General features: G+C 38.6%; 1 protein-coding gene across 14 annotated transcripts in view; it reads left to right on the top strand.

The window, feature by feature from the left end:
* Dtna (dystrobrevin alpha) overlaps positions 1-12387 on the top strand; it is a 341323-nt gene that overhangs the window by 179781 nt on the left and 149155 nt on the right. Inside the window, exon 1 of one of the 14 annotated variants that reach the window (XM_051202201.1) lies at positions 2619-2787. The exons of the other annotated variants lie outside the window; for them this stretch is intronic. The gene's annotated coding sequence lies outside the window, so the exon portion shown is untranslated. Of the gene's footprint in view, positions 1-2618; positions 2788-12387 lie in introns of those variants that run through there. 14 annotated transcript variants of the gene reach the window in all.

A 12387-nucleotide genomic window follows, 5' to 3' on the forward strand; every position in this document is an offset into this window, starting at 1 on the left:
GTCAGCACACTAGTAGATTGTTCATGGTTGTAGCAGAGCCAATTTTATTTTGATAATCTCAAATGACATGTTGTGGGGCTTCTCTTCGTTCTGTTTTTGATGATAGAGGAATCTTAGCAGGCATAACACTTTATTCTTTCTATTCACTTCCCTCCTATGAGAAGTTATGCGTTTGTTGTTGTTATTATTTGCCCTCTGGCTTTTTTTACCTCGTGTTTGTCACCCAGTAATTTCCTGAGTTTGATGATGATAAAGAAATATAGCTAAGAGTCTTGTTGGTGAGCATCTCACAGCACTTGTTACAGATGAGTATGAACCTGTAAGGACTACCACTAATCTAACTTGTTTAAAATGCAGACAACATGTGTAGTTTCTGTTCTGAAATCTTTTAGCGTGAATAGCCCTCATGTTCCACTTAATTTGTAACCTGGCACCAAGAAATGGCATAGCCACAACAATTACTTTTAGCATTTATTTGTTTACTGTTTGGGGTGGGAGACACATGGACCAAAGTGATGTGTGCAGATCAGAGAACAACTTGCAAGAGTCTGTTTTCTCCCTGCATCATGTAACTTCCAAGGGGTTGAACTAAGGATGCTAAACTTAGTGGCAAGCTCCTCCACCCACTAAGCCATATTTCCAGCCTCAAATGGCCATTTTTAAAGAATTCAATGTAAAGACTGCAGTAACTTTCATAATTACAGTTTGTAAAATATTCATTCCCAATTGAACCCTTTTTATCCAGTCCATTCCCTGCCTTCCAGTGCTCAGTTGCTTCTATTTGACAGGCAGAGGGTAGGAACAAGCTGCCCTCACTATTTCCCCAAAATCATTCAATGTATTCACAGTGTCATATCCCAGACCCATATTATAAAGGTGTGAGTAATCATATGTATTGGGTTGAAAATGGCTGTTATATCAGCAAGGGCAAGCAGTGCCTGGTCAACTCTCTCAATATTCGTCTTGTTCAAGAGCATAAACTCATAAATTCATAAACATCCTAAATAGTACTAGTCAGAGTCCATTGAGCTCTTCGTGTGTTTTTCAGCTTTGTGCTCAGTACTTCCCTTTAAAAACTATAGAATTTTACAGAGGAGTAAAATGAGGTTTGAAGAGATTACATGAAGTATCCATGATCCACAAACATGGAGTATGCAAGAGACAGATTTTTTATTGGCTTCTTAAGAAATTTTCATAATATATTTTGTCATATTCTTTGCCCTCCCCAGGTCCTTCCAGACCTCTCATCTCATCCCCACCCAACTTCATGTTCTCTCTCTCTCTCTCTATCTCTCTCTCTTTCTCTCTCTGCGTGTGTGTGTGTGTGTGTGTGTGTGTATGAGAGAGAGAGAGTGAGTGAACATGCATGCCTGCCTATCTGTCTGTCTCTGACTGTCTCTATCTGTGTATATGTGTGTGATGTATCAGATTTCTACACCACATCTGCTGGACCCAATAGCTGCCCTTAGCACCATCCCCTAGCTTCTAAGGGGAACTGTTAAGGACAAGCCTGCAAAGCCCTTGTTGACTTACAGCAGAAGTGCTGGGCACATAGTCCTGGAGAGCTATTTCCTCCAAGGCATTGACAAGTAAAACACACTTGCCACCCATCCTGCCTTGCGCCATGTATTTTGATGGCTGGTAGCCATGGAGAAAGATGAGCAAGTCAAGGTTCCTCATCTTCAGACAGCCCACATCCAATGAGGAGAGACAGATAATATATTGAGCAAATATAAACAAATATAACTAACACTGAGAGATTAAATAAGGGTATAAAACATCAAGAAAAAGCCAAAGGAACAAAGTCACAGCCCCAGAGGACAGAGCTACCATTGGGGATGGCAGGGGCGGGGTGGGGCAGCATTAACTCTGGCTTGGGGGCACTCCATCAGCTTCCCTGAAAGGAAAAGGTGTCCACTGAAGGTAACCCCTTCACTGTGCCCTAATAGACAGTGGTTTGGCATCAGCAGGAGAGCTTAGAATTGCTGTTGTCCCAATTCAAAGGTGTCACTAGTCACCTAGAGCACCCAGGCTCCTTTTGGTTCTTCTGTCCCACAAACTATGTCACGATTGAAGTAGAAACTGATAGGAAGGAAACAAAGGATTTTCCTCGGACATTTAGCTGGCGTCAAACTTTGCATTATGAAAAATATGCTTTGAAACTAGTCTTCAGGGTACTAATGTATATTATCAGCCTGTTTACTGAATAAAATTATTTTTAATGATTTGAAAGAGGCTTTGGGAAGGTTCCCTACTGCAACACTAACTGGTGTTTAAAAATATCTACTAGGTTGAAGTAAGGGGTAAGGGTTAAGGGTTTGGAGACTTCAGTTGCAATTTTCAAAATGAATATAGTTATTTCATTCACTTAAATGCTTTGGGAAACCTTGTATTTTTATACCTGTTATTCGTTTCCAGCTCTCTTTTTCCTTGTCCGTGGAGTTGAGTCAGCAAGAGAAAAATATTCAAATTAGACTTGTCATACAGGGGGAAAAGAATCTGACTCTGTCGGGGTGGGTGGAGGGAAAAAGCAACTTTTTTGTCAGTCTTTTGTATCTCAGCAGCTGGATTCATTGCTGCCATGGCAACAGACCACATGATGAGGTGTATTAGATTGCTGTGTTGAGCACAAGGGGAAGAATGAACACAGCTTTTTATTGAAGTTAAAGGTTACTTTGGAGTTTCTTCTGTGGAAGTGTGTAAGGTCTGGCATCGTGGCGTTCGGCAGATGGAGCACTTTCTCAGAAGAATTAGGGGCATGTTGGTGCATTAAACTACAAAAACCAGGTACGGGCTGATTGGAGCTGTGGGTCTGAGCTCTCTCACCTCTGAGGCAGCAGCAAAACTTGCTGGTTGGAATTTCATTGTTGGCCTCACTCCCACCCCACCCCCATCCCCACATAGGCACAGAAGAAATTCTGCTGTCCCTTCCCCAAGTTCTCCACCTCTGATCGGTTTTTTACGTGGAAAGTCTCATGTTCTGGTGCTTTGGGAACTTGTGAAGTTCTGTAGATCTGTCTGTGTGTGTGTAAGAAATGTAGAAAGGAAGCAGAAAGAGCAATCATTAGAGCCTTCGGATCAGTGTGCAACTGAGTGAAGTGTTTTCTTGTTTTGTCCTTTGCTAGAGCTCTGCTTTTCCTCAAAGGCTCTGGTCCAGGGCTACATGTCTCCTGCTAAATGAAGCAGGAGGGCCAATTCTCCAGCAGGTTGCTCAGCGAATTCACTGTGTACAGGCTTTCCTTCCCTTTTGTGTCATGCTGACCTCCAGCCCCATCCAGTATCAGAGTTCCATTTTATGTGCAGTTTTACCATGTGTGTCAATTTACAGGCATTCCTTTCATTCGTGTATCACAACTGTGTGTGTACTAGAGGAATTAAAAACAGAAGTAAATATGATACGGGTGAGTGCGAAATGAACTCTTGCTTAGAGAGGAATTGCAAGGACTGAATGTAAACAATGCAGTGTGGTTCCCTGCACCCAGAAGCCTCCTACTGATTTGCTCACATGTCACCCTGGCAGTGTGCAGGGGCCTGGGGAGTGCTTTGACATGCTCAAAGAAAGCCTATGAACAAGAGAAAATGTCTTTATTGACAACTTATTCTACTTCCTTGCTCACAGATTTTACCGTCATTTTATGTTTCATTTCTTCAAAAGAGTAGGATTTCTTTTAACTTTTAGCCAAGGGCGAACCATGCAACTTCTCTCATTTGTTCAAAGTTGTCTTGGAAGCCTGCAAAGACAAGATCCAACTAAATAATTTCAAAGTCTACTGTTACTATAGGCCATTCACCATCGACTAAGGGCAATCTTCGAAAACTGTTTTCTCGGTAAGATAAAATTAATTGTTTGCCACTAGTTGCCATTTAAGACAAAAAAAACCAATGCATTATTTCAATATATTATTAAGCTATACATGGTTCTTTTTTCAAAAAAGAGCAACTTGGATGTTGTTAGAGTCATTTACGCTCCACTTTTATTGTTGTTTCCTTGGTTTACAATTTAATGTCTCTAAACTAACTCCCAACTTCACCTGGAGTTATAATCACTATTCTGAACACACTTGGCTATGCTTTTTAAAAAAGAGGGCTGTTCCCCACGATAACAAATATCAAAAGCACTCTAATCACAAGTCAAATTTGCAAAAGATTAGTGTTTCTCTCAATTCCTGCTCTTTTTTTTTTTTTTTTTTTTTTTGCCTTTGTTGTTTTTAATACTGAAGAATCTTTCTCATGTCCTACAAGACATGAAATATTTTCACAGCCATAGGTTGTTACCACTAGACAATGAGAAGTTTCCCCAAGTCAGTGACAAATCATACTCATAAAGGATTTTGAAGTGGGAAATTTTCAAAGCTGGTGTGTCTTAGGTTTAAAATAGAATTCTGTGGGAAAATAAAGAATGGTCTGATTTTGTTGAAAGAAAAAATAAGAGATGCAGAAAAAGGAAAGGGAAGGCAGACACAGGGAGAGGGTGCGACTCCGATGACAGAAGATGACATTTCAATGCTCTACACCCTTATTTCTCATTACTACTGAAGATATTCAGTATATATCTTCATTGAGATTTCTATTGTTGTGACAATGGCTGACGCTAGACTACATGTGGGTATCCATCTCTGCAGCCATTGCCACAAAGACATCAGAAGACAGAAGCTTCTTTTAGGTGGCCGAGTGGGTAAAGGCACTTGCCACATACGTCTGGATACTTGAGTTTGAAGGGAATAATCAACACCACAAAGTTGTCTTCTAGCTTCCATTCTTGTCCTGGCACCTGTACCTGTGTATACACACACCACATACCACACACACATACACACAGACACACACACAACACAATAAAATTTATTTAAAAGGAAACTTCCTCTATAGAACCACTTTGACACCTATATTCATAAGACTCAAAATCACTTTTTGGAGCTCTCACCACAACCAGAAATAGTGTCAAACTTTTAAGTGCATATTTTCACCACTCTGTATCTAACTTGGGTATCCTCTTCATGTGTATGATTGACAGTGATTTTAACATTTTTTCTCTAATTTCTGGTGCTTCGTAGATGCTCAGATAGGCACTTATCTGAAACCTTCGAATATATATGAAGGGTATATATTCAGCAGAGCCATGGTGACAAATCAAAGAGACTCATAGAACCTTCTGGGGAGATAAAGATATGTTCTGAACCACAAGACAGCATTTCTTAAAATAGCTGAAGATTAAGCCAGTGAATGTAGAGTTAATATCAGCTCTTACACCCCGGTGAAGTGTTATTTTTTAACATTATTTTATTAAAATGTGTTTTATTATTGACCACTGTAATTTTTATATGAAATATTTGGACTTTTGACTTTTTTTAATGGTTCTTCAACATTTTGAATGAAAAAGAAAATTAGTGACGCCAGGATTATAAAGCTATTGGGGATGACATTGGTAATATAGTGACTAATTTAGAGAGTACAATACACTTAGAAAATATATCTATATCTCAAAAAGGCAATATTTTCTATTAAGAAAATAGAAATCTCAAATGCATTGTGTGATTCTCAGAAATGTGCTTCTAAATTTAATTAATTCCAGTAATAGAATTTACAAATCAACAATAATAGGTGTGCTTTGTTATATTCTTAAAAGACTGCATTAAAAAATGATACTGGCTTTGTTAGATAAATACTAGAGGCTTTAATAAAAATGAATAAGCTTATCAGGAATTGTATAATCAGTATCCGATAAGAAAAGAATAAACTCATTTCTAGGAAAACATCACTTGTTATAAATGTATAAGAAGCATTCACCTGATTTCTTTTGCATGATAATTTCAGTCACATTACAATTATTGACTTTAATATAAGTGCTATGACATATTCACAATCTGTACCCTTTTAGTCATTTTTACATTTAAAATTTTAGCATTAAGCAGTATTTTATGCCTGAAACCTCTTGGTTCTGGATTATTTGAGGAAAGATTATACTCAAAAAAAAAAAAAAAAGTTTCTCACCTCTCCGCCCATGACACACATGCGAGGCAATGCTAGATGGATTATCCATCCCAGTATTTGGTGAGGATCCAAGAAAGCAGTAGAGAAGATACAGAACTTGGAATAGAAGAGCATGTCCTCAAAGGCAGAAACATTGGAAAAATGATGGTATGAGACAGTATTACTTCTGGGAAATGTTTTAAGGAAAATAAAAAGACAAGTGACAATGTAGAAATAGCATTCATAGCACATGTGAAAGAGCGTTGGTAACATATATGAAAGAGAATGGGTGGCATGCAAGCGTTGTACTGCACAAGTGACTGCAACCCCAGTGCTTAGGGAGCCGAAGCAGAGACCACAAGCTTTAGCCCAGTCTTGACCACTTAACTAGATTTGACTCAATAAAACAAAAGCAAAACAAACAACAGAAGCAGGCAGAGGAGGAGGAGAAAAAGAAGGGAGACAGTGGTGGGTGAAGAAGGAAAGCAACTGGGAGAGAAGAGCGAAGAAAGGAGGAAGGAGGAAGAAAAGGGGAATGGATAAGGGAGGTGGAGAAATTTATCATGAGGTCTTAAAAATAGTCAATAAAAGAAACTTGTCAATTATTATTTTTAAGTAACTACAACTTAAACAAATTGTCACCAGCACCACCAGCAGCAGCATCACCATCATCACCACAGTAACCATACACTGACAGGCTGGCATCAGTCATTCATCATGTGCCACTAAATTCTCACCACAACTAGGAAGTAAACATGGTGTCAGTTTGTTAGTGAGGTGAGTACCAGTGATTGCAGGCTAGGGACTGTGGGCAATTGCAGAGCACAGCGGGCTCTGTCAATCATGCTTGAGTCTCCGCCTACCTGCTCTTCTACCAAGTTTAAACTAATTTACCCCAAATGGTCTGGAGCTGGGTGCACTTGATGAGTTTCAAATGGCAACAGGGTAGACAGTAGACCAGAAGGAGGACATAATGGAGGGGCAAAAATGAATCACCTAGTCAATGTCACCATCCAAAGCAAAGACAAGAATAGTTAGGAGTTTAGCAGACGTTGTAAAGTGCAGATCTGAGAAGGGTTTTTATCAGTTGTCTGTCTTTACAATAAATAGAATAGGAAATATCTGACTTGGCTTTTTAAGCCCCTTAAAAATCATCAGTTACTGCATATGACATTTGAGTAAGATCATTATGGCCAAGGAAGTCAAGCATATTTTATACAAACTTCTCTAACAAGAATAGCCATAGTCATCCTATTAGAAGGAATTACTACTACATCATCAACATCCTTCAACTGAGTGGCACATCACACATCTGTGGATGTCATATAAATGAAGTGAGTTCTGTATGTAATTTTTTCCATCATTAAAACCTTTTTTTTTATTTTTTACAAATAGCAGTTATTTTTTGTTGCATAGGAATATTTCCTTACAAGTTAAAAGAACTCCTTTCTATTGAAATTCTGTCAATCAGTTTGATTGATGTAGTTAAGTGTCTACCTCAAAGAATGTGCTTCATTGAAATAATCTGAAAAGACACCTGCAGGACTCTGACCTTCTAACAGGGAATGGCTGTTGCTCATGGGAGTAATGAGAGAAAATTCAATCCCTCCCATGCATGGAATTTGAATAATACATCACTTTGTTCATTGTCATCTTGCTAGGAACTAAATGCTCTGACATTTTTGTAACCTAAGGGAGCAATTGAGAAGTTGGAATATCAGACCAGAGGCTGGCCAAAGTTTAATCCTGAATGGCTAGATAGTGGCCATCAGGTCAAGTTAAGTGATTCCAGGCAGAACTCAATCAGCCCCAAGTACAAACTTGGACTCTGATTTCTCCTGGTGCTGTGGCTTGCTGGGTGTGGGTAGATTTTCAGCCTCTGTACTAGAAAAATTCCATGGACAGCTAGCTGGCTTGAAATCTAACTGAAATGGGCATGCTGACAGATGCAGAATTAAAGATAGGGAAACATACAGACACGAGGCAAAGCAAGAACAACGCCTCTGTTGTCCTAGGTTTCCAGGGAGTGTGCTGCTGCTGTGGGCTGTGAGTGATAAATAAGCCACATATGGAGGCAGGGGAAATTTGAGGACACTGTGGCTTTGGAGAGCGGGGATGAAGGGAGTGTCTAGATGTACCCAGATTATGGAATAGAGAAAGATCATCTCCAAATACTTGTCCTTCTCGTCAAGCATCACAATGGATGCCTTAGTTATTAGGGAAGGTGTACTTTACAGACTTCTGAAAGTATCTCTGCAAATCTGTTTGTATGTGTGCACATGAATATGTGCATGTACGTGCATATGGAAGCCAGAGGTTAGCCTTGGGTATTCGTCCTCTGGTACTATGACCTAATTAATATTAGCTGTCAACTTGACACAGCCTAGAATCATCAACTAAAAAAAAAGTATCAATTGAATGATTGTCTTCATCAGGATGACCGATGGGCATGTCTCTAAGGGATTGTCTTAATTATTAATTAATGTAGGAGGACCCAGCCCAGTGTGGATGGTACTATTTCCTATGCAGATGGTCCTGGGCTGTATAAGAAAACTGGCTAAGCCTGCCTTCTCCTTCCTAGATCTTGAATAGAAAGCAGGTACAACCATACACAGGTATTGAACCAAGCCCTCATGCTTGCAAGACAATACTTTATCAACAGAGCCACCACCTCAGATCCCTACACAAATATTTTATGAACTTTATAGTCTAGATATGTTACAGACTTTTAGCAATAGTAACAGCTAACATTTATGTGGTGATTCACAGTTCAAAGAGTATTATCATTACATTATAGCTGAATCTCCTACAATCCTGGAAAGTAAATGGTACCACAACTTCCTGTTTAAACTTTACTTATTCATTTCTGTTTTTTTAATTTAATTAAAATGGAATTATGGCATCCCCTCCACTCTTTCTTTCCTCCTTCTTGTTCCCATACCCAACCCCCTCAAAACATGGCTTCCTTTTTATAACCATTTTTATTACATATATTTAAATTTGAATAAACACGTAAATACAACCTGAATCCATTCAGGGTTGCCTGCAAGTAAATGTTTCTCTTGCTGGCCACTTGGTGCTAGATAACCAATCAGAGGACTCGCCCTGGGGAAGACTAATTCTCCCTCTTTCTGCCTTTACTAGTCACCTTTAGTTATTGCCTTTTTTTAAAACGAAGGAAACAGCCAGGTAGGGCCTCACACACCTTTAATCCCAGCACTAAGGAGGCAGAGGCAGGCAGATTATTTGTGAATTCAAGGCCATCCTGGTCTACATAGTGAGTTTTAACCCAGCTAGAGCTATGCAGTGAGACCCTGTTTCAAAAACAAACAACAGAGATAAAGGAGAGCAAGCTCCATGATTCCACCAGTTTAGCTAACAAAGCATTGTTTCTAATTTACTGATTTAGTGATCACTCGATACCTTCTCACCTAGCTACTTACTTCTAGAACTTGTGATTACTAGGTACAGCAATGACTATCTGTTGGTAAACTTAAGAACCTCAATTCAATTACTAAAGCCTACTAAAAGCCAAACATGATGGCATGCTTGGAAATTCATTTCTGGTGAGATGGGAGATGGAGACAGGCAAAACTTTGAGTTTGCTAACCATGTAGGCTGGCTTCCTGCATAAATTTCCAGGCTAGTGAGAGACACTCTCAAACCCAAACTGGAAGGCACCTCTAACTTCACACTCCCTAGTGTGCACACACACACACACACACACACACACACACACACACACACACTGTAGTTACCAATAAACAGCTCTTTTATCTTTTCAGAATATTATTCAAGTTAAGTCTTCTTTTCAAAGATATTTCCAAGCTACTCTATGTACATACAGTTATTTTTAAAATGTCTACTACCTGATCATTGGTGCTCTGGAACCTTCCAAGTAATCATTCTGATACTTATGCATTTGCTGGAAAGTTTGCAGTTGCTGGTATGGGACAGTAATATGGAAGAATGGGAAATTCTGGATGGGTGAACTTAAACTCAAATGGGCAAAACAGGGAGATAGGGCATAAATGTTAAACTTACACTAAATTAATAAAAAAAAAGACATGTATGCCCCCAAACTACTTTTGCCCACATACATGTAATATGCAGACCCTGTGAAATTTTTTTTCTTGCCTGTGAAATGCTTATTCTCTTCCTAGATGTACGTATTACCTTCACATTTACCATGTGAATTCTTTACACCCCTCCTTTACCCAAAGTTGCCCTTAAGCTTAGATGTCTCTGAACTCCCAGAGAGTTCAGAAATACTCTTACCTCTGCAAACTCTCTATGAGAACCAGTTATTAAAATCTGGGCAGGAGAAAAAGAAAACAGAGCACATGACTGTCAGTAACAAGGTGTTCCAATTCAGCTAAACTCAGAAGTTCTTCAACCAGTGAGGCTGCACTTCAGGGTTTTTTGGTTTTTCATGCTTTTCTTTAAAGTGCAAATAAAATTTTAAATTTTGACACATATCACCTTGAGTATTTAACATTCTATTAAAGCAATGCTTTGGATTTAAACCTTGCCTTCTGATATAACCCTTGATTAGGACAGGCTTGAGTAAGAGAGGAAAACCAAACCAAAGGGGAAACCTACGTTACCAGCTATTGAGTATTTCATATAGTTAAAGTTAAGTGAGACGGGGGATAGAGAGATGGCTCAACAGTTAAGAGCACTGGATGCTATTCCAGAGGACGGGTTCAATTCCCAGCAACTACATGGCAGTTCACGACTGTCTTTAATTCAAGTTCCAGAAGATATGATACCCTCACATAGACATACATGCAGGCAAAACACCAATGCATATAAAAAATAAAATAATGAAAAAGATTTAGAGAGGACATTAATATAGACAAAATCCTGGAGATAGAATAGACAATATGAGTAATACATGTAAACTAATATATGCTGGGTAAAACAGAATTTATCAATAAGGAAGAAATTTATTGTGCAGTTATAGTATTGAGAAGGTTACAATAAAGGACAACTAAGTCATTGTTAATTGAGTGTAGTAAGGCGAGAATAAGAATTAATAGGAAAATGAGAATTTTTAAACATCTTTATTGTGCTATCAGACCAAGACACCTCTAGAATCAACATACTGGAAATATATCACCCAACAATGCCTCCACAAGCCCCTTGGAAACACCTCCCAGGCAAACATGGATCTGCTCCGAGTCTCTGTTTGCTCCTGTTTTCTAAAATTTATGTCCACCAACCTATACAGTGAGTGCACTGTTGTCCTGTTTCTTTCACTTGGTGCAATCATTCTGTGATCCATCCACATTGTTCTAGGTACAAAAGATGATCATTTTTATTGTCTTTATTACTTTAATCAATTCTTATTTGCCCAGTCACCTGTTACTTGACATCAGGTTGTTTATAGTTTGTAACTATGCAAGTAAAGCTGCTGTGGAAATTCACATAAATATCTTTAAGCAGATAGTTTGTTCCTTCTAAGCAAATACCTAGATAAAAATGTAATGATCTTTGGTTTTACAGCATAAAAATTCAGGTTTCAGTTTATAGCGTTAACGTTTAAGTATTCCCATGCCAAAGAACTGGCATTAGGAACATTCAAAAATGTGGAAGTCATAGCCAACAATGGTAGTTTCTTAGAAAAACATGCAGAAATTGGTGTACCCATTAAACCCCAGGAGAATCCTAAAAGACAAATGGTATTGTCCTTTTTCAAGCTGGTCCAGTGCCATGGACTCTGTACTGGACCACTGTTCTGTGCTGTGGCTCCATGGGAAGAGGAGATGCACTGTGTAAAGATCGCCATATCCTTTCATAAGGCATGGATGTCAGTGGCCTAAAGTACATGTGCAAATCAATAGAAAGAATTTGTAAAATATATGTCTAATATACATACATGAAATGGTACATCAATAACATTATATAAAGAATCTATGGAAAATAAGTGGAAAAATACTAAAACTTGCAAAATGGGAATGGGACTCCTTCAAAAGCACATGGAAGGAAAACTTTCAGAAAACTATTAACTTCATTAATCAAAGAAATTAAAAATGAGCCCCCAGCTGACACCTACCTAATAGATATATTGCTATTGACTTGTTTTTGATCCCTATTAATGGCACTAATCTGCCACAGTAGTGAGGCTGGAAGCCACTCTCATAGCTTACTGCTTAGAACAGAAACAAGTGCAGTGATTCCAGGAAATGTGTTCTATCTGTGTGTACCAGTGACTTGAAATAATTACATTCTTTGATTAAAAATTGGTTTTGGACTCTCCTGAAGAAATAATCTGAAATGGCCACAAAGACTGATGCACAAACGATCTTTTGGTAGCATCACACAATGATGAAAGATGGTGAAAGGAAATGTCTCATAATAGAGAATACATAAATAAAGTCATTCCATGGATAATAAATACTGTGCAGCCACTAA

The sequence above is a fragment of the Phodopus roborovskii genome, unplaced genomic scaffold (assembly GCF_943737965.1).
Source record: "Phodopus roborovskii unplaced genomic scaffold, PHOROB, whole genome shotgun sequence".
NCBI classification, from domain to species: domain Eukaryota; kingdom Metazoa; phylum Chordata; class Mammalia; order Rodentia; family Cricetidae; genus Phodopus; species Phodopus roborovskii.